The sequence below is a fragment of the Phyllobates terribilis genome, unplaced genomic scaffold (genome assembly GCF_046119375.1).
Source record: "Phyllobates terribilis strain yellow unplaced genomic scaffold, ASM4611937v1 Scaffold_185__1_contigs__length_3729836, whole genome shotgun sequence".
Lineage (NCBI taxonomy): Eukaryota > Metazoa > Chordata > Amphibia > Anura > Dendrobatidae > Phyllobates > Phyllobates terribilis.
Window position 1 is genome coordinate 3,047,304 of NW_027362945.1, and position 23,588 is coordinate 3,070,891.

The window sequence follows — 23,588 nt, forward strand, 5'->3', positions numbered from 1 at the left end:
CTGGCCGAAAGGACGGGCTGGAGCACAGAAAGGTTAAGACCCAGTACAGACTGGGTCACAGAACCGCAGATGCGGTAGACAACCACAGCAGAGAGGGAACGCCCAAAGCGGTGGGCAAGAACAGAGCAGGACGGGGCTGCAGGAGCAGCGAGCACAAGCAGGGCAGGACAGGACTGCCGGAGCAGCGGGCAGAAGCAGGGCAGGACAGGACTGCCGGAGCAGCGGGCAGAAGCAGGGCAGGACAGGACTGCCGGAGCAGCGGGCAGAAGCAGGGCAGGACAGGACTGCCGGAGCAGCGGGCAGAAGCAGGGCAGGACAGGACTGCCGGAGCAGCGGGCAGAAGCAGGGCAGGACAGGACTGCCGGAGCAGTGAGCAAAAGGGCAAGAGCGGAGCAAGGCTGCCGGAGCAGTGAGCAAGGAGTCAGAGCAGGACGGACAGGGCTCTGTTCACACGGAACAGACAGGAAGGGAAAGGCAGAGCCAGATACCCACAGGGTACTTGCAGTGAAGTAGCGAGGGGACCACAAACTCACAAACGGGAGTACAGAGACAACAAGCAGGAGTTAGGTACGAGTTCAGACTCTGCAGAAAAAGGAAAGGAATGGACATAGAGGCAAAACAGGTAAAGGATAGGAGAGAGTTCAGACTGGAACTGAGTGTACGGAAGAGACCGACACTGCAGCGGGATACAGGAGCGGGTCTGGGAATACGGCCCCCAGAGAGGCGGGACGAACAGGCAAGGAGCGTGTTCAGACAGGACAGACAAGATACAGGAACGGATCTAGGTAATCGGCCCCTAGAAGGCGGGAGGAACAGGCTAGGAGCGTGTACAGACAGGCCTGGAAATACAGCCTCCAGGAAAGGCAGCAGGCAAGAGTACACAGGCAGGACTCAGTTCAGACACGGGAACTGATACCACAAGGCAGGAGACATAGACAGGACTCAGTTCAGACACGGGAACAGATACTGCAAGACAGGAGAAATAGACAGGACTCAGTTCAGACAGGAACAGATACCGCAAGGCAGGGACACAAACAGGACTCTGTTCAGACGGGAACAGATACCGCAAGGCACAGACAGGCAGATCTAGGAATACGGCCCCTAGAAGGCGAAAGAACAGGCAAGAAGCGTGTTCACAAGAACAGACCACAGTTCAGACACAGAACTGGAAAACAGGCAGGAAAACAGGATAGGACCTGGCATGTCAGAGACAAAAAAGCCGACTGACAGGACACAATGCTCAGGCGCCATCTTGAGGAAGAAGGTGGTATAAATACCCAAAGATGGACAGCAATAGGCTGAAGGTGCAACAGGGGCGTGTCCGCAGCAGGTATAAGAAACAGGAAGTTCACCGGGCGTCGCCCTATGCAGCCAAAACAGACAAACAGACAGCAAGGAGGGAAGCCAGAGAGACATTCTGGACTGGAGATCAAGTGCGCGCTCTTGCACAGTGGGAGATGGACCACCATGCAAGGACGCCGCCAGGTATGTTACAGATTGATTCTAATATTTACACTACACTGTGGATTGATTAACCACAACATTTACAGTAGACTGTGGACTGACTGACTACAACTTTTACAATAAACTGTGGCAAGACTAACCACAGTCATTATCCCTGAGATAAGTAATTTTGGCCCTAGTGTGTTATTGGTGTGTATAGCATGTAGCAGGAACATATTATCATATAGGTTGTCTTTTTACAGGTGACTGAATCCCAATGAGATATTAGAATGTGAAATTTTTGTTTGTGGACTCCAAGAAGAGAATCAGAGGAATCACATAACAGGTAATTAATTCTCGTATTAATTACTGATAATCGTTGGTCTAGGCTTAAGTTCTAGACTGGCGGAGGTGTAATAACACCCACCTTCCTGATACATGACAATATACTGTATGTGTTTTTTCAAATGTACATCTTCTATACACAACTCCTAGTATAACACCACCATATCTCAGGTACAGAGATAAGGATCATTTCTTCTCATTATCCTCTGTCTTTTATTTCATAACCCACCTAATCTGAGCGGTGACACAATCAATACCATGATTACGCGACACTCACCACAGCATTCACCCTAGACCAGGGACTGACAGAACACAGCATTTACACTAGGTGTGCGTTGACTGAGCACAGTAGTTATACAATACTCTGGAATGACTGACCACAACATTTACAATAGACTGTGCACCGACTGACCATTGTATTTACACTAGGTGGGGACCGACCGAGCACAGTAATAATACCATACTGTGGACTGACTGTCTATATCATTTGCACTAGTCTGTGGTCTAACTGACCTCAACATTCACGATGGATTATAGACCGGCTCATCCCAGCATTAACACTAGTTGTGGACTTATTAACCCCAGTATTTTTGTTGAACTAAGGACCGATTGATTCTGATATTTACACTACACTGTGGATTGATTGACCACAACATTTACAGTAGACTGTGGACTGACTGACTACAGCTTTTACAATAAACTGTGGAAAGACTAACCACAGTCATTATCCCTGAGATAAGTAATTTTGGCCCTAGTGTTTTATTGGTTTGTATAGCATGTAGCAGGAACATATTATCATATAGGTTGTCTTTTTACAGGTGACTGAATCCCAATGAGATATTAAAATGTGAAATTTTTGTTTGTGGACTCCAAGAAGAAAATCAGAGGAATCACATAACAGGTAATTAATTCTCGTATTAATTACTGATAATCGTTGGTCTAGGCTTAAGTTCTAGACTGGCGGAGGTGTAATAACACCCACCTTCCTGATACATGACAATATACTGTATATGTTTTTTCAAATGTACATCTTCTATACACAACTCCTAGTATAACACCACCATATCTCAGGTACAGAGATAAGGATCATTTCTTCTCATTATCCTCTGTCTTTTATTTCATAACCCACCTGATCTGAGCGGTGACACAATCAATACCATGATTACGCGACACTCACCACAGCATTCACCCTAGACCAGGGACTGACAGAACACAGCATTTACACTAGGTGTGCGTTGACTGAGCACAGTAGTTATGCAATACTCTGGAATGACTGACCACAACATTTACAATAGACTGTGCACCGACTGACCATTGTATTTACACTAGGTGGGGACCGACCGAGCACAGTAATAATACCATACTGTGGACTGACTGTCTATATCATTTGCACTAGTCTGTGGTCTAACTGACCACAACATTCACAATAGATTATAGACCGGCTCATCCCAACATTAACACTAGTTGTGGACTTATTAACCCCAGTATTTTTGTTGAACTAAGGACCGATTGATTCTAATATTTACACTACACTGTGGATTGATTGACCACAACATTTACAGTAGACTGTGGACTGACTGACTACAGCTTTTACAATAAACTGTGGAAAGACTAACCACAGTCATTATCCCTGAGATAAGTAATTTTGGCCCTAGTGTGTTATTGGTGTGTATAGCATGTAGCAGGAACATATTATCATATAGGTTGTCTTTTTACAGGTGACTGAATCCCAATGAGATATTAGAATGTGAAATTTTTGTTTGTGGACTCCAAGAAGAAAATCAGAGGAATCACATAACAGGTAATTAATTCTCGTATTAATTACTGATAATCGTTGGTCTAGGCTTAAGTTCTAGACTGGCGGAGGTGTAATAACACCCACCTTCCTGATACATGACAATATACTGTATGTGTTTTTACAAATGTACATCTTCTATACACAACTCCTAGTATAACACCACCATATCTCAGGTACAGATATAAGGATCATTTCTTCTCATTATCCTCTGTCTTTTATTTCATAACCCACCTGATCTGAGCGGTCACACAATCAATACCATGATTACGCGACACTCACCACAGCATTCACCCTAGACCAGGGACTGACAGAACACAGCATTTACACTAGGTGTGCATTGACTGAGCACAGTAGTTATACAATACTCTGGAATGACTGACCACAACATTTACAATAGACTGTGCACCGACTGACCATTGTATTTACACTAGGTGGGGACTGACCAAGCACAGTAATAATACCATACTGTGGACTGACTGTCTATATCATTTGCACTAGTCTGTGGTCTAACTGACCACAACATTCACAATAGATTATAGACCGGCTCATCCCAGCATTAACACTAGTTGTGGACTTATTAACCCCAGTATTTTTGTTGAACTAAGGACCGATTGATTCTAATATTTACACTACACTGTGGATTGATTAACCACAACATTTACAGTAGACTGTGGACTGACTGACTACAGCTTTTACAATAAACTGTGGAAAGACTAACCACAGTCATTATCCCTGAGATAAGTAATTTTGGCCCTAGTGTGTTATTGGTGTGTATAGCATGTAGCAGGAACATATTATCATATAGTTTGTCTTTTTACAGGTGACTGAATCCCAATGAGATATTAGAATGTGAAATTTTTGTTTGTGGACTCCAAGAAGAGAATCAGAGGAATCACATAACAGGTAATTAATTCTCGTATTAATTACTGATAATCGTTGGTCTAGGCTTAAGTTCTAGACTGGCGGAGGTGTAATAACACCCACCTTCCTGATACATGACAATATACTGTATGTGTTTTTTCAAATGTACATCTTCTATACACAACTCCTAGTATAACACCACCATATCTCAGGTACAGAGATAAGGATCATTTCTTCTCATTATCCTCTGTCTTTAATTTCATAACCCACCTGATCTGAGCGGTGACACAATCAATACCATGATTACGCGACACTCACCACAGCATTCACCCTAGACCAGACACTGACAGAACACAGAATTTACACTAGGTGTGCATTGACTGAGCACAGTAGTTATACAATACTCTGGAATGACTGACCACAACATTTACAATAGACTGTGCACCGACTGACCATTGTATTTACACTAGGTGGGGACCGACCGAGCACAGTAATAATACCATACTGTGGACTGACTGTCTATATCATTTGCATTAGTCTGTGGTCTAACTGACCACAACATTCACAATAGATTATAGACCGGCTCATCCCAGCATTAACACTAGTTGTGGACTTATTAACCCCAATATTTTTGTTGAACTAAGGAACGATTGATTCTAATATTTACAATACACTGTGGATTGATTAACCACAACATTTACAGTAGACTGTGGACTGACTGACTACAGCTTTTACAATAAACTGTGGCAAGACTAACCACAGTCATTATCCCTGAGATAAGTAATTTTGGCCCTAGTGTGTTATTGGTGTGTATAGCATGTAGCAGGAACATATTATCATATAGTTTGTCTTTTTACAGGTGACTGAATCCCAATGAGATATTAGAATGTGAAATTTTTGTTTGTGGACTCCAAGAAGAGAATCAGAGGAATCACATAACAGGTAATTAATTCTCGTATTAATTACTGATAATCGTTGGTCTAGGCTTAAGTTCTAGACTGGCTGAGGTGTAATAACACCCACCTTCCTGATACATGACAATATACTGTATTTGTTTTTTCAAATGTACATCTTCTATACACAACTCCTAGTATAACACCACCATATCTCAGGTACAGAGATAAGGATCATTTCTTCTCATTATCCTCTGTCTTTTATTTCATAACCCACCTGATCTGAGCGGTGACACAATCAATACAATGATTGCGCGACACTCACCACAGCATTCACCCTAGACCAGGGACTGACAGAACACAGCATTTACACTAGGTGTGCATTGACTGAGCACAGTAGTTATACAATACTCTGGAATGACTGACCACAACATTTACAATAGACTGTGCACCGACTGACCATTGTATTTACACTAGGTGGGGACCGACCGAGCACAGTAATAATACCATACTGTGGACTGACTGTCTATATCATTTGCACTAGTCTGTGGTCTAACTGACCACAACATTCACAATAGATTATAGACCGGCTCATCCCAGCATTAACACTAGTTGTGGACTTATTAACCCCAGTATTTTTGTTGAACTAAGGACCGATTGATTCTAATATTTACACTACACTGTGGATTGATTGACCACAACATTTACAGTAGACTGTGGACTGACTGACTACAGCTTTTACAATAAACTGTGGAAAGACTAACCACAGTCATTATCCCTGAGATAAGTAATTTTTGCCCTAGTGTGTTATTGGTGTGTATAGCATGTAGCAGGAACATATTATCATATACATTGTCTTTTTACAGGTGACTGAATCCCAATGAGATATTAGAATGTGAAATTTTTGTTTGTGGACTCCAAGAAGAGAATCAGAGGAATCACATAACAGGTAATTAATTCTCGTATTAATTACTGATAATCGTTGTTCTAGGCTTAAGTTCTAGACTGGCGGAGGTGTAATAACACCCACCTTCCTGATACATGACAATATACTGTATGTGTTTTTTCAAATGTACATCTTCTATACACAACTCCTAGTATAACACCACCATATCTCAGGTACAGAGATAAGGATCATTTCTTCTCATTATCCTCTGTCTTTTATTTCATAACCCACCTGATCTGAGCGGTGACACAATCAATACCATGATTACGCGACACTCACCACAGCATTCACCCTAGACCAGGGACTGACAGATCACAGCATTTACACTAGGTGTGCGTTGACTGAGCACAGTAGTTATACAATACTCTGGAATGACTGACCACAACATTTACAATAGACTGTGCACCGACTGACCATTGTATTTACACTAGATGGGGACCGACCGAGCACAGTAATAATACCATACTGTGGACTGACTGTCTATATCATTTGCACTAGTCTGTGGTCTAACTGACCACAACATTCACAATAGATTATAGACCGGCTCATCCCAGCATTAACACTAGTTGTGGACTTATTAACCCCAGTATTTTTGTTGAACTAAGGAACGATTGATTCTAATATTTACACTACACTGTGGATTGATTGACCACAACATTTACAGTAGACTGTGGACTGACTGACTACAGCTTTTACAATAAACTGTGGAAAGACTAACCACAGTCATTATCCCTGAGATAAGTAATTTTTGCCCTAGTGTGTTATTGGTGTGTATAGCATGTAGCAGGAACATATTATCATATACATTGTCTTTTTACAGGTGACTGAATCCCAATGAGATATTAGAATGTGAAATTTTTGTTTGTGGACTCCAAGAAGAGAATCAGAGGAATCACATAACAGGTAATTAATTCTCGTATTAATTACTGATAATCGTTGTTCTAGGCTTAAGTTCTAGACTGGCGGAGGTGTAATAACACCCACCTTCCTGATACATGACAATATACTGTATGTGTTTTTTCAAATGTGCATCTTCTATACACAACTCCTAGTATAACACCACCATATCTCAGGTACAGAGATAAGGATTATTTCTTCTCATTATCCTCTGTCTTTTATTTCATAACCCACCTGATCTGAGCGGTGACACAATCAATACCATGATTGCGCGACACTCACCACAGCATTCACCCTAGACCAGGGACTGACAGAACACAGCATTTACACTAGGTGTGCATTGACTGAGCACAGTAGTTATACAATACTCTGGAATGACTGACCACAACATTTACAATAGACTGTGCACCGACTGACCATTGTATTTACACTAGGTGGGGACCGACCGAGCACAGTAATAATACCATACTGTGGACTGACTGTCTATATCATTTGCACTAGAAAAAAGAGAGGGGTCGCTCACTGGTCTATTCGGGTGCTCTGAAGAAAAGAGTAATCTCAATTGCAAAATGAACTTCGGCACTCCATACATGAAAATATAAGAAATATTGTATCTAGACTAATGTCACTTTGAAAAATGAAGGTTTTTTGCGCATAATTTGGCCAATTTATGTGTGCCCATCAACCACGACAAGGTCACCTTCGTATGATGGGAAACTACGCTATGCTACCACTGGATATGCCACTCTTGGGCTGTAAGCCTGTATGGACAATATGTCTATGCTTGGGCTTTTAACCTACAATGTATGGGCTGGTAGAGATAGTTAAAACCACCTGTGACTGAATGGGAGGGACACATGGTCAGAAAAAAGGCTGTCAAACTTCTAATAGTGTGAACACGTACCTGCTGCAATGCTCCAGGAGCGGGATCCCAAAAATGATTAATAGAAAAAAGAGAGGGGTCGCTCACTGGTCTATTCGGGTGCTCTGAAGAAAAGAGTAATCTCAATTGCAAAAAGAACTTCGGCACTCCATACATGAAAATATAAGAAATATTGTATCTAGACTAATGTCACTTTGAAAAATGAAGGTTTTTTGCGCATAATTTGGCCAATTTATGTGTGCCCATCAACCACGACAAGGTCACCTTCGTATGATGGGAAACTACGCTATGCTACCACTGGATATGCCACTCTTGGGCTGTAAGCCTGTATGGACAATATGTCTATGCTTGGGCTTTTAACCTACAATGCATGGGCTGGTAGAGCTAGTTAAAACCACCTGTGACTGAATGGGAGGGACACATGGTCAGAAAAAAGGCTGTCAAACTTCTAATAGTGTGAACACGTACCTGCTGCAATGCTCCAGGAGCGGGATCCCAAAAATGATTAATAGAAAAAAGAGAGGGGTCGCTCACTGGTCTATTCGGGTGCTCTGAAGAAAAGAGTAATCTCAATTGCAAAAAGAACTTCGGCACTCCATACATGAAAATATAAGAAATATTGTATCTAGACTAATGTCACTTTGAAAAATGAAGTTTTTTTGCGCATAATTTGGCCAATTTATGTGTGCCCATCAACCATGACAAGGTCACCTTCGTATGATGGGAAACTACGCTATGCTACCACTGGATATGCCACTCTTGGGCTGTAAGCCTGTATGGACAATATGTCTATGCTTGGGCTTTTAACCTACAATGTATGGGCTGGTAGAGCTAGTTAAAACCAACTGTGACTGAATGGGAGGGACACATGGTCAGAAAAAAGGCTGTCAAACTTCTAATAGTGTGAACACGTACCTGCTGCAATGCTCCAGGAGCGGGATCCCAAAAATGATTAATAGAAAAAAGAGAGGGGTCGCTCACTGGTCTATTCGGGTGCTCTGAAGAAAAGAGTAATCTCAATTGCAAAAAGAACTTCGGCACTCCATACATGAAAATATAAGAAATATTGTATCTAGACTAATGTCACTTTGAAAAATGAAGGTTTTTTGCGCATAATTTGGCCAATTTATGTGTGCCCATCAACCATGACAAGGTCACCTTCGTATGATGGGAAACTACGCTATGCTACCACTGGATATGCCACTCTTGGGCTGTAAGCCTGTATGGACAATATGTCTATGCTTGGGCTTTTAACCTACAATGTATGGGCTGGTAGAGCTAGTTAAAACCACCTGTGACTGAATGGGAGGGACACATGGTCAGAAAAAAGGCTGTCAAACTTCTAATAGTGTGAACACGTACCGGCTGCAATGCTCCAGGAGCGGGATCCCAAAAATGATTAATAGAAAAGAGAGAGGGGTCGCTCACTGGTCTATTCGGGTGCTCTGAAGAAAAGCATTTGCACTAGTCTGTGGTCTAACTGACCACAACATTCACAATAGATTATAGACCGGCTCATCCCAACATTAACACTAGTTGTGGACTTATTAACCCCAGTATTTTTGTTGAACTAAGGACCGATTGATTCTAATATTTACACTACACTGTGGATTGATTGACCACAACATTTACAGTAGACTGTGGACTGACTGACTACAGCTTTTACAATAAACTGTGGAAAGACTAACCACAGTCATTATCCCTGAGATAAGTAATTTTGGCCCTAGTGTGTTATTGGTGTGTATAGCATGTAGCAGGAACATATTATCATATAGTTTGTCTTTTTACAGGTGACTGAATCCCAATGAGATATTAGAATGTGAAATTTTTGTTTGTGGACTCCAAGAAGAGAATCAGAGGAATCACATAACAGGTAATTAATTCTCGTATTAATTACTGATAATCGTTGGTCTAGGCTTAAGTTCTAGACTGGCGGAGGTGTAATAACACCCACCTTCCTGATACATGACAATATACTGTATGTGTTTTTTCAAATGTACATCTTCTATACACAACTCCTAGTATAACACCACCATATCTCAGGTACAGATATACGGATCATTTCTTCTCATTATCCTCTGTCTTTTATTTCATAACCCACCTGATCTGAGCGGTGACACAATCAATACCATGATTACGCGACACTCACCACAGCATTCACCCTAGACCAGGGACTGACAGAACACAGCATTTACACTAGGTGTGCGTTGACTGAGCACAGTAGTTATACAATACTCTGGAATTACTGACCACAACATTTACAATAGACTGTGCACCGACTGACCATTGTATTTACACTAGGTGGGGACCGACCAAGCACAGTAATAATACCATACTGTGGACTGACTGTCTATATCATTTGCACTAGTCTGTGGTCTAACTGACCACAACATTCACAATAGATTATAGACCGGCTCATCCCAGCATTAACACTAGTTGTGGATTTATTAACCCCAGTATTTTTGTTGAACTAAGGAACGATTGATTCTAATATTTACACTACACTGTGGATTGATTAACCACAACATTTACAGTAGACTGTGGACTGACTGACTACAGCTTTTACAATAAACTGTGGCAAGACTAACCACAGTCATTATCCCTGAGATAAGTAATTTTGGCCCTAGTGTGTTATTGGTGTGTATAGCATGTAGCAGGAACATATTATCATATAGTTTGTCTTTTTACAGGTGACTGAATCCCAATGAGATATTAGAATGTGAAATTTTTGTTTGTGTACTCCAAGAAGAGAATCAGAGGAATCACATAACAGGTAATTAATTCTCGTATTAATTACTGATAATCGTTGGTCTAGGCTTAAGTTCTAGACTGGCGGAGGTGTAATAACACCCACCTTCCTGATACATGACAATATACTGTATGTGTTTTTTCAAATGTACATCTTCTATACACAACTCCTAGTATAACACCACCATATCTCAGGTACAGAGATAAGGATCATTTCTTCTCATTATCCTCTGTCTTTTATTTCATAACCCACCTGATCTGAGCGGTGACACAATCAATACCATGATTACGTGACACTCACCACAGCATTCACCCTAGACCAGGGACTGACAGAACACAGCATTTACACTAGGTGTGCGTTGACTGAGCACAGTAGTTATACAATACTCTGGAATTACTGACCACAACATTTACAATAGACTGTGCACCGACTGACCATTGTATTTACACTAGGTGGGGACCGACCAAGCACAGTAATAATACCATACTGTGGACTGACTGTCTATATCATTTGCACTAGTCTGTGGTCTAACTGACCACAACATTCACAATAGATTATAGACCGTCTCATCCCAGCATTAACACTAGTTGTGGACTTATTAACCCCAGTATTTTTGTTGAACTAAGGACCGATTGAATCTAATATTTACACTACACTGTGGATTGATTGACCACAACATTTACAGTAGACTGTGGACTGACTGACTACAGCTTTTACAATAAACTGTGGAAAGACTAACCACAGTCATTATCCCTGAGATAAGTAATTTTGGCCCTAGTGTGTTATTGGTGTGTATAGCATGTAGCAGGAACATATTATCATATAGGTTGTCTTTTTACAGGTGACTGAATCCCAGTGAGATATTAGAATGTGAAATTTTTGTTTGTGGACTCCAAGAAGAGAATCAGAGGAATCACATAACAGGTAATTAATTCTCGTATTAATTACTGATAATCGTTGGTCTAGGCTTAAGTTCTAGACTGGCGGAGGTGTAATAACACCCACCTACCTGATACATGACAATATACTGTATGTGTTTTTTCAAATGTACATCTTCTATACACAACTCCTAGTATAACACCACCATATCTCAGGTACAGCGATAAGGATCATTTCTTCTCATTATCCTCTGTCCTTTATTTCATAACCCACCTGATCTGAGCGGTGACACAATCAATACCATGATTACGCGACACTCACCACAGCATTCACCCTAGACCAGGGACTGACAGAACACAGCATTTACACTAGGTGTGCATTGACTGAGCACAATAGTTATACAATACTCTGGAATGACTGACCACAACATTTACAATAGACTGTGCACCGACTGACCATTGTATTTACACTAGGTGGGGACCGACCGAGCACAGTAATAATACCATACTGTGGACTGACTGTCTATATCATTTGCACTAGTCTGTGGCCTAACTGACCACAACATTCACAATAGATTATAGACCGGCTCATCCCAGCATTAACACTAGTTGTGGACTTATTAACCCCAGTATTTTTGTTGAACTAAGGAACGATTGATTCTAATATTTACACTACACTGTGGATTGATTGACCACAACATTTACAGTAGACTGTGGACTGACTGACTACAGCTTTTACAATAAACTGTGGAAAGACTAACCACAGTCATTATCCCTGAGATAAGTAATTTTGGCCCTAGTGTGTTATTGGTGTGTATAGCATGTAGCAGGAACATATTATCATATAGGTTGTGTTTTTACAGGTGACTGAATCCCAATGAGATATTAGAATGCAAAATTTTTGTTTGTGGACTACAAGAAGAGAATCAGAGGAATCACATAACAGGTAATTAATTCTCGTATTAATTACTGATAATCGTTGGTCTAGGCTTAAGTTCTAGACTGGCGGAGGTGTAATAACACCCACCTTCCTGATACATGACAATATACTGTATGTGTTTTTTCAAATGTACATCTTCTATACACAACTCCTAGTATAACACCACCATATCTCAGGTACAGAGATAAGGATCATTTCTTCTCATTATCCTCTGTCTTTAATTTCATAACCCACCTGATCTGAGCGGTGACACAATCAATACCATGATTGCGCGACACTCACCACAGCATTCACCCTAGACCAGGGACTGACAGAACACAGCATTTACACTAGGTGTGCATTGACTGAGCACAGTAGTTATACAATACTCTGGAATGACTGACCACAACATTTACAATAGACTGTGCACCGACTGACCATTGTATTTACACTAGGTGGGGACCGACCGAGCACAGTAATAATACCATACTGTGGACTGACTGTCTATATCATTTGCACTAGTCTGTGGTCTAACTGACCACAACATTCACAATAGATTATAGACCGGCTCATCCCAACATTAACACTAGTTGTGGACTTATTAACCCCAGTATTTTTGTTGAACTAAGGACCGATTGATTCTAATATTTACACTACACTGTGGATTGATTGACCACAACATTTACAGTAGACTGTGGACTGACTGACTACAGCTTTTACAATAAACTGTGGAAAGACTAACCACAGTCATTATCCCTGAGATAAGTAATTTTGGCCCTAGTGTGTTATTGGTGTGTATAGCATGTAGCAGGAACATATTATCATATAGGTTGTCTTTTTACAGGTGACTGAATCCCAATGAGATATTAGAATGTGAAATTTTTGTTTGTGGACTCCAAGAAGAGAATCAGAGGAATCACATAACAGGTAATTAATTCTCGTATTAATTACTGATAATCGTTGGTCTAGGCTTAAGTTCTAGACTGGCGGAGGTGTAATAACACCCACCTTCCTGATACATGACTATATACTGTATGTGTTTTTTCAAATGTACATCTTCTATACACAACTCCTAGTATAACACCACCATATCTCAGGTACAGATATACGGATCATTTCTTCTCATTATCCTCTGTCTTTTATTTCATAACCCACCTGATCTGAGCGGTGACACAATCAATACCATGATTACGCGACACTCACCACAGCATTCACCCTAGACCAGGGACTGACAGAAAACAGAATTTACACTAGGTGTGCATTGACTGAGCACAGTAGTTATACAATACTCTGGAATGACTGACCACAACATTTACAATAGACTGTGCACCGACTGACCATTGTATTTACACTAGGTGGGGACCGACCGAGCACAGTAATAATACCATACTGTGGACTGACTGTCTATATCATTTGCACTAGTCTGTGGTCTAACTGACCACAACATTCACAATAGATTATAGACCGGCTCATCCCAACATTAACACTAGTTGTGGACTTATTAACCCCAGTATTTTTGTTGAACTAAGGACCGATTGATTCTAATATTTACACTACACTGTGGATTGATTGACCACAACATTTACAGTAGACTGTGGACTGACTGACTACAGCTTTTACAATAAACTGTGGAAAGACTAACCACAGTCATTATCCCTGAGATAAGTAATTTTGGCCCTAGTGTGTTATTGATGTGTATAGCATGTAGCAGGAACATATTATCATATAGGTTGTCTTTTTACAGGTGACTGAATCCCAATGAGATATTAGAATGTGAAATTTTTGTTTGTGTACTCCAAGAAGAGAATCAGAGGAATCACATAACAGGTAATTAATTCTCGTATTAATTACTGATAATCGTTGGTCTAGGCTTAAGTTCTAGACTGGCGGAGGTGTAATAACACCCACCTTCCTGATACATGACAATATACTGTATGTGTTTTTTCAAATGTACATCTTCTATACACAACTCCTAGTATAACACCACCATATCTCAGGTACAGAGATAAGGATCATTTCTTCTCATTATCCTCTGTCTTTTATTTCATAACCCACCTGATCTGAGCGGTGACACAATCAATACCATGATTACGTGACACTCACCACAGCATTCACCCTAGATCAGGGACTGACAGAACACAGCATTTGCACTAGGTGTGCATTGACTGAGCACAGTAGTTATACAATACTCTGGAATTACTGACCACAACATTTACAATAGACTGTGCACCGACTGACCATTGTATTTACACTAGGTGGGGACCGACCGAGCACAGTAATAATACCATACTGTGGACTGACTGTCTATATCATTTGCACTAGTCTGTGGTCTAACTGACCACAACATTCACAATAGATTATAGACCGGCTCATCCCAACATTAACACTAGTTGTGGACTTATTAACCCCAGTATTTTTGTTGAACTAAGGACCGATTGATTCTAATATTTACACTACACTGTGGATTGATTGACCACAACATTTACAGTAGACTGTGGACTGACTGACTACAGCTTTTACAATAAACTGTGGAAAGACTAACCACAGTCATTATCCCTGAGATAAGTAATTTTGGCCCTAGTGTGTTATTGGTGTGTATAGCATGTAGCAGGAACATATTATCATATAGGTTGTCTTTTTACAGGTGACTGAATCCCAATGAGATATTAGAATGTGAAATTTTTGTTTGTGGACTCCAAGAAGAGAATCAGAGGAAACACATAACAGGTAATTAATTCTCGTATTAATTACTGATAATCGTTGGTCTAGGCTTAAGTTCTAGACTGGCGGAGGTGTAATAACACCCACCTTCCTGATACATGACAATATACTGTATGTGTTTTTTCAAATGTACATCTTCTATACACAACTCCTAGTATAACACCACCATATCTCAGGTACAGAGATAAGGATCATTTCTTCTCATTATCCTCTGTCTTTAATTTCATAACCCACCTGATCTGAGCGGTGACACAATCAATACCATGATTGCGCGACACTCACCACAGCATTCACCCTAGACCAGGGACTGACAGAACACTGCATTTACACTAGGTGTGCATTGACTGAGCACAGTAGTTATACAATACTCTGGAATGACTGACCACAACATTTACAATAGACTGTGCACCGACTGACCATTGTATTTACACTAGGTGGGGACCGACCGAGCACAGTAATAATACCATACTGTGGACTGACTGTCTATATCATTTGCACTAGTCTGTGGTCTAACTGACCACAACATTCACAATAGATTATAGACCGGCTCATCCCAACATTAACACTAGTTGTGGACTTATTAACCCCAGTATTTTTGTTGAACTAAGGACCGATTGATTCTAATATTTACACTACACTGTGGATTGATTGACCACAACATTTACAGTAGACTGTGGACTGACTGACTACAGCTTTTACAATAAACTGTGGAAAGACTAACCACAGTCATTATCCCTGAGATAAGTAATTTTGGCCCTAGTGTGTTATTGGTGTGTATAGCATGTAGCAGGAACATATTATCATATAGGTTGTCTTTTTACAGGTGACTGAATCCCAATGAGATATTAGAATGTAAAATTTTTGTTTGTGGACTCCAAGAAGAGAATCAGAGGAATCACATAACAGGTAATTAATTCTCGTATTAATTACTGATAATCGTTGGTCTAGGCTTAAGTTCTAGACTGGCGGAGGTGTAATAACACCCACCTTCCTGATACATGACAATATACTGTATGTGTTTTTTCAAATGTACATCTTCTATACACAACTCCTAGTATAACACCACCATATCTCAGGTACAGATATACGGATCATTTCTTCTCATTATCCTCTGTCTTTTATTTCATAACCCACCTGATCTGAGCGGTGACACAATCAATACCATGATTACGCGACACTCACCACAGCATTCACCCTAGACCAGGGACTGACAGAACACAGCATTTACACTAGGTGTGCATTGACTGAGCACAGTAGTTATACAATACTCTGGAATTACTGACCACAACATTTACAATAGACTGTGCACCGACTGACCATTGTATTTACACTAGGTGGGGACCGACCAAGCACAGTAATAATACCATACTGTGGACTGACTGTCTATATCATTTGCACTAGTCTGTGGTCTAACTGACCACAACATTCACAATAGATTATAGACCGGCTCATCCCAGCATTAACACTAGTTGTGGACTTATTAACCCCAGTATTTTTGTTGAACTAAGGAACGATTGATTCTAATATTTACACTACACTGTGGATTGATTAACCACAACATTTACAGTAGACTGTGGACTGACTGACTACAGCTTTTACAATAAACTGTGGCAAGACTAACCACAGTCATTATCCCTGAGATAAGTAATTTTGGCCCTAGTGTGTTATTGGTGTGTATAGCATGTAGCAGGAACATATTATCATATAGGTTGTCTTTTTACAGGTGACTGAATCCCAATGAGATATTAGAATGTGAAATTTTTGTTTGTGTACTCCAAGAAGAGAATCAGAGGAATCACATAACAGGTAATTAATTCTCGTATTAATTACTGATAATCGTTGGTCTAGGCTTAAGTTCTAGACTGGCGGAGGTGTAATAACACCCACCTTCCTGATACATGACAATATACTGTATGTGTTTTTTCAAATGTACATCTTCTATACACTACTCCTAGTATAACACCACCATATCTCAGGTACAGAGATAAGGATCATTTCTTCTCATTATCCTCTGTCTTTTATTTCATAACCCACCTGATCTGAGCGGTGACACAATCAATACCATGATTACGTGACACTCACCACAGCATTCACCCTAGACCAGGGACTGACAGAACACAGCATTTACACTAGGTGTGCATTGACTGAGCACAGTAGTTATACAATACTCTGGAATTACTGACCACAACATTTACAATAGACTGTGCACCGACTGACCATTGTATTTACACTAGGTGGGGACCGACCGAGCACAGTAATAATACCATACTGTGGACTGACTGTCTATATCATTTGCACTAGTCTGTGGTCTAACTGACCACAACATTCACAATAGATTATAGACCGGCTCATCCCAGCATTAACACTAGTTGTGGACTTATTAACCCCAGTATTTTTGTTGAACTAAGGACCGATTGATTCTAATATTTACACTACACTGTGGATTGATTGACCACAACATTTACAGTAGACTGTAGACTGACTGACTACAGCTTTTACAATAAACTGTGGAAAGACTAACCACAGTCATTATCCCTGAGATAAGTAATTTTGGCCCTAGTGTGTTATTGGTGTGTATAGCATGTAGCAGGAACATATTATCATATAGGTTGTCTTTTTACAGGTGACTGAATCCCAATGAGATATTAGAATGCGAAATTTTTGTTTTTGGACTACAAGAAAAGAATCAGAGGAATCACATAACAGGTAATTAATTCTCGTATTAATTACTGATAATCGTTGGTCTAGGCTTAAGTTCTAGACTGGCGGAGGTGTAATAACACCCACCTTCCTGATACATGACAATATACTGTATGTGTTTTTTCAAATGTACATTTTCTATACACAACTCCTAGTATAACACCACCATATCTCAGGTACAGAGATAAGGATCATTTCGTCTCATTATCCTCTGTCTTTTATTTCATAACCCACCTGATCTGAGCGGTGACACAATCAATACCATGATTACGCGACACTCACCACAGCATTCACCCTAGACCAGGGACTGACAGAACACAGCATTTACACTAGGTGTGCATTGACTGAGCACAGTAGTTATACAATACTCTGGAATTACTGACCACAACATTTACAATAGACTGTGCACCGACTGACCATTGTATTTACACTAGGTGGGGACCGACCAAGCACAGTAATAATACCATACTGTGGACTGACTGTCTATATCATTTGCACTAGTCTGTGGTCTAACTGACCACAACATTCACAATAGATTATAGACCGGCTCATCCCAGCATTAACACTAGTTGTGGACTTATTAACCCCAGTATTTTTGTTGAACTAAGGAACGATTGATTCTAATATTTACACTACACTGTGGATTGATTAACCACAACATTTACAGTAGACTGTGGACTGACTGACTACAGCTTTTACAATAAACTGTGGCAAGACTAACCACAGTCATTATCCCTGAGATAAGTAATTTTGGCCCTAGTGTGTTATTGGTGTGTATAGCATGTAGCAGGAACATATTATCATATAGGTTGTCTTTTTACAGGTGACTGAATCCCAATGAGATATTAGAATGTGAAATTTTTGTTTGTGTACTCCAAGAAGAGAATCAGAGGAATCACATAACAGGTAATTAATTCTCGTATTAATTACTGATAATCGTTGGTCTAGGCTTAAGTTCTAGACTGGCGGAGGTGTAATAACACCCACCTTCCTGATACATGACAATATACTGTATGTGTTTTTTCAAATGTACATCTTCTATACACAACTCCTAGTATAACACCACCATATCTCAGGTACAGAGATAAGGATCATTTCTTCTCATTATCCTCTGTCTTTAATTTCATAACCCACCTGATCTGAGCGGTGACACAATCAATACCATGATTGCGCGACACTCACCACAGCATTCACCCTAGACCAGGGACTTACAGAACACAGCATTTACACTAGGTGTGCATTGACTGAGCACAGTAGTTATACAATACTCTGGAATGACTGACCACAACATTTACAATAGACTGTGCACCGACTGACCATTGTATTTACACTAGGTGGGGACCGACCGAGCACAGTAATAATACCATACTGTGGACTGACTGTCTATATCATTTGCACTAGTCTGTGGTCTAACTGACCACAACATTCACAATAGATTATAGACCGGCTCATCCCAACATTAACACTAGTTGTGGACTTATTAACCCCAGTATTTTTGTTGAACTAAGGACCGATTGATTCTAATATTTACACTACACTGTGGATTGATTGACCACAACATTTACAGTAGACTGTGGACTGACTGACTACAGCTTTTACAATAAACTGTGGAAAGACTAACCACAGTCATTATCCCTGAGATAAGTAATTTTGGCCCTAGTGTGTTATTGGTGTGTATAGCATGTAGCAGGAACATATTATCATATAGGTTGTCTTTTTACAGGTGACTGAATCCCAATGAGATATTAGAATGTAAAATTTTTGTTTGTGGACTCCAAGAAGAGAATCAGAGGAATCACATAACAGGTAATTAATTCTCGTATTAATTACTGATAATCGTTGGTCTAGGCTTAAGTTCTAGACTGGCGGAGGTGTAATAACACCCACCTTCCTGATACATGACAATATACTGTATGTGTTTTTTCAAATGTACATCTTCTATACACAACTCCTAGTATAACACCACCATATCTCAGGTACAGATATACGGATCATTTCTTCTCATTATCCTCTGTCTTTTATTTCATAACCCACCTGATCTGAGCGGTGACACAATCAATACCATGATTGCGCGACACTCACCACAGCATTCACCCTAGACCAGGGACTGACAGAACACAGCATTTACACTAGGTGTGCATTGACTGAGCACAGTAGTTATACAATACTCTGGAATTACTGACCACAACATTTACAATAGACTGTGCACCGACTGACCATTGTATTTACACTAGGTGGGGACCGACCGAGCACAGTAATAATACCATACTGTGGACTGACTGTCTATATCATTTGCACTAGTCTGTGGTCTAACTGACCACAACATTCACAATAGATTATAGACCGGCTCATCCCAGCATTAACACTAGTTGTGGACTTATTAACCCCAGTATTTTTGTTGAACTAAGGAACGATTGATTCTAATATTTACACTACACTGTGGATTGATTAACCACAACATTTACAGTAGACTGTGGACTGACTGACTACAGCTTTTACAATAAACTGTGGCAAGACTAACCACAGTCATTATCCCTGAGATAAGTAATTTTGGCCCTAGTGTGTTATTGGTGTGTATAGCATGTAGCAGGAACATATTATCATATAGGTTGTCTTTTTACAGGTGACTGAATCCCAATGAGATATTAGAATGTGAAATTTTTGTTTGTGGACTCCAAGAAGAGAATCAGAGGAATCACATAACAGATAATTAATTCTCGTATTAATTACTGATAATCGTTGGTCTAGGCTTAAGTTCTAGACTGGCGGAGGTGTAATAACACCCACCTTCCTGATACATGACAATATACTGTATGTGTTTTTTCAAATGTACATCTTCTATACACAACTCCTAGTATAACACCACCATATCTCAGGTACAGAGATAAGGATCATTTCTTCTCATTATCCTCTGTCTTTTATTTCATAACCCACCTGATCTGAGCGGTGACACAATCAATACCATGATTACGTGACACTCACCACAGCATTCACCCTAGACCAGGGACTGACAGAACACAGCATTTACACTAGGTGTGCATTGACTGAGCACAGTAGTTATACAATACTCTGGAATTACTGACCACAACATTTACAATAGACTGTGCACCGACTGACCATTGTATTTACACTAGGTGGGGACCGACCGAGCACAGTAATAATACCATACTGTGGACTGACTGTCTATATCATTTGCACTAGTCTGTGGTCTAACTGACCACAACATTCACAATAGATTATAGACCGGCTCATCCCAGCATTAACACTAGTTGTGGACTTATTAACCCCAGTATTTTTGTTGAACTAAGGACCGATTGATTCTAATATTTACACTACACTGTGGATTGATTGACCACAACATTTACAGTAGACTGTGGACTGACTGACTACAGCTTTTACAATAAACTGTGGAAAGACTAACCACAGTCATTATCCCTGAGATAAGTAATTTTGGCCCTAGTGTGTTATTGGTGTGTATAGCATGTAGCAGGAACATATTATCATATAGGTTGTCTTTTTACAGGTGACTGAATCCCAATGAGATATTAGAATGTGAAATTTTTGTTTGTGGACTCCAAGAAGAGAATCAGAGGAATCACATAACAGGTAATTAAATCTCGTATTAATTACTGATAATCGTTGGTCTAGGCTTAAGTTCTAGACTGGCTGAGGTGTAATAACACCCACCTTCCTGATACATGACAATATACTGTATGTGTTTTTTCAAATGTACATCTTCTATACACAACTCCTAGTATAACACCACCATATCTCAGGTACAGAGATAAGGATCATTTCTTCTCATTATCCTCTGTCTTTAATTTCATAACCCACCTGATCTGAGCGGTGACACAATCAATACCATGATTACGCGACACTCACCACAGCATTCACCCTAGACCAGGGACTGACAGAACACAGAATTTACACTAGGTGTGCATTGACTGAGCACAGTAGTTATACAATACTCTGGAATGACTGACCACAACATTTACAATAGACTGTGCACCGACTGACCATTGTATTTACACTAGGTGGGGACCGACCGAGCACAGTAATAATACCATACTGTGGACTGATTGTCTATATCATTTGCACTAGTCTGTGGTCTAACTGACCACAACATTCACAATAGATTATAGACCGGCTCATCCCAGCATTAACACTAGTTGTGGACTTATTAACCCCAGTATTTTTGTTGAACTAAGGACCGATTGATTCTAATATTTACACTACACTGTGGATTGATTAACCACAACATTTACAGTAGACTGTGGACTGAGTGACTACAGCTTTTACAATAAACTGTGGCAAGACTAACCACAGTCATTATCCCTGAGATAAGTAATTTTGGCCCTAGTGTGTTATTGGTGTGTATAGCATGTAGCAGGAACATATTATCATATAGGTTGTCTTTTTACAGGTGACTGAATCCCAATGAGATATTAGAATGTGAAATTTTTGTTTGTGGACTCCAAGAAGAGAATCAGAGGAATCACATAACAGGTAATTAAATCTCGTATTAATTACTGATAATCGTTGGTCTAGGCTTAAGTTCTAGACTGGCTGAGGTGTAATAACACCCACCTTCCTGATACATGACAATATACTGTATGTGTTTTTTCAAATGTACATCTTCTATACACAACTCCTAGTATAACACCACCATATCTCAGGTACAGAGATAAGGATCATTTCGTCTCATTATCCTCTGTCTTTTATTTCCTAACCCACCTGATCTGAGCGGTGACACAATCAATACCATGATTACGCGACACTCACCACAGCATTCACCCTAGACCAGGGACTGACAGAACACAGCATTTACACTAGGTGTGCGTTGACTGAGCACAGTAGTTATACAATACTCTGGAATGACTGACCACAACATTTACAATAGACTGTGCACCGACTGACCATTGTATTTACACTAGGTGGGGACCGACCGAGCACAGTAATAATACCATACTGTGGACTGACTGTCTATATCATTTGCACTAGTCTGTGGTCTAACTGACCACAACATTCACGATAGATTATAGACCGGCTCATCCCAGCATTAACACTAGTTGTGGACTTATTAACCCCAGTATTTTTGTTGAACTAAGGACCGATTGATTCTAATATTTACACTACACTGTGGATTGATTGACCACAACATTTACAGTAGACTGTGGACTGACTGACTACAGCTTTTACAATAAACTGTGGATAGACTAACCACAGTCATTATCCCTGAGATAAGTAATTTTGGCCCTAGTGTGTTATTGGTGTGTATAGCATGTAGCAGGAACATATTATCATATAGGTTGTCTTTTTACAGGTGACTGAATCCCAATGAGATATTAGAATGCGAAATTTTTGTTTGTGGACTACAAGAAGAGAATCAGAGGAATCACATAACAGGTAATTAATTCTCGTATTAATTACTGATAATCGTTGGTCTAGGCTTAAGTTCTAGACTGGCGGAGGTGTAATAACACCCACCTTCCTGATACATGACAATATACTGTATGTGTTTTTTCAAATGTACATCTTCTATACACAACTCCTAG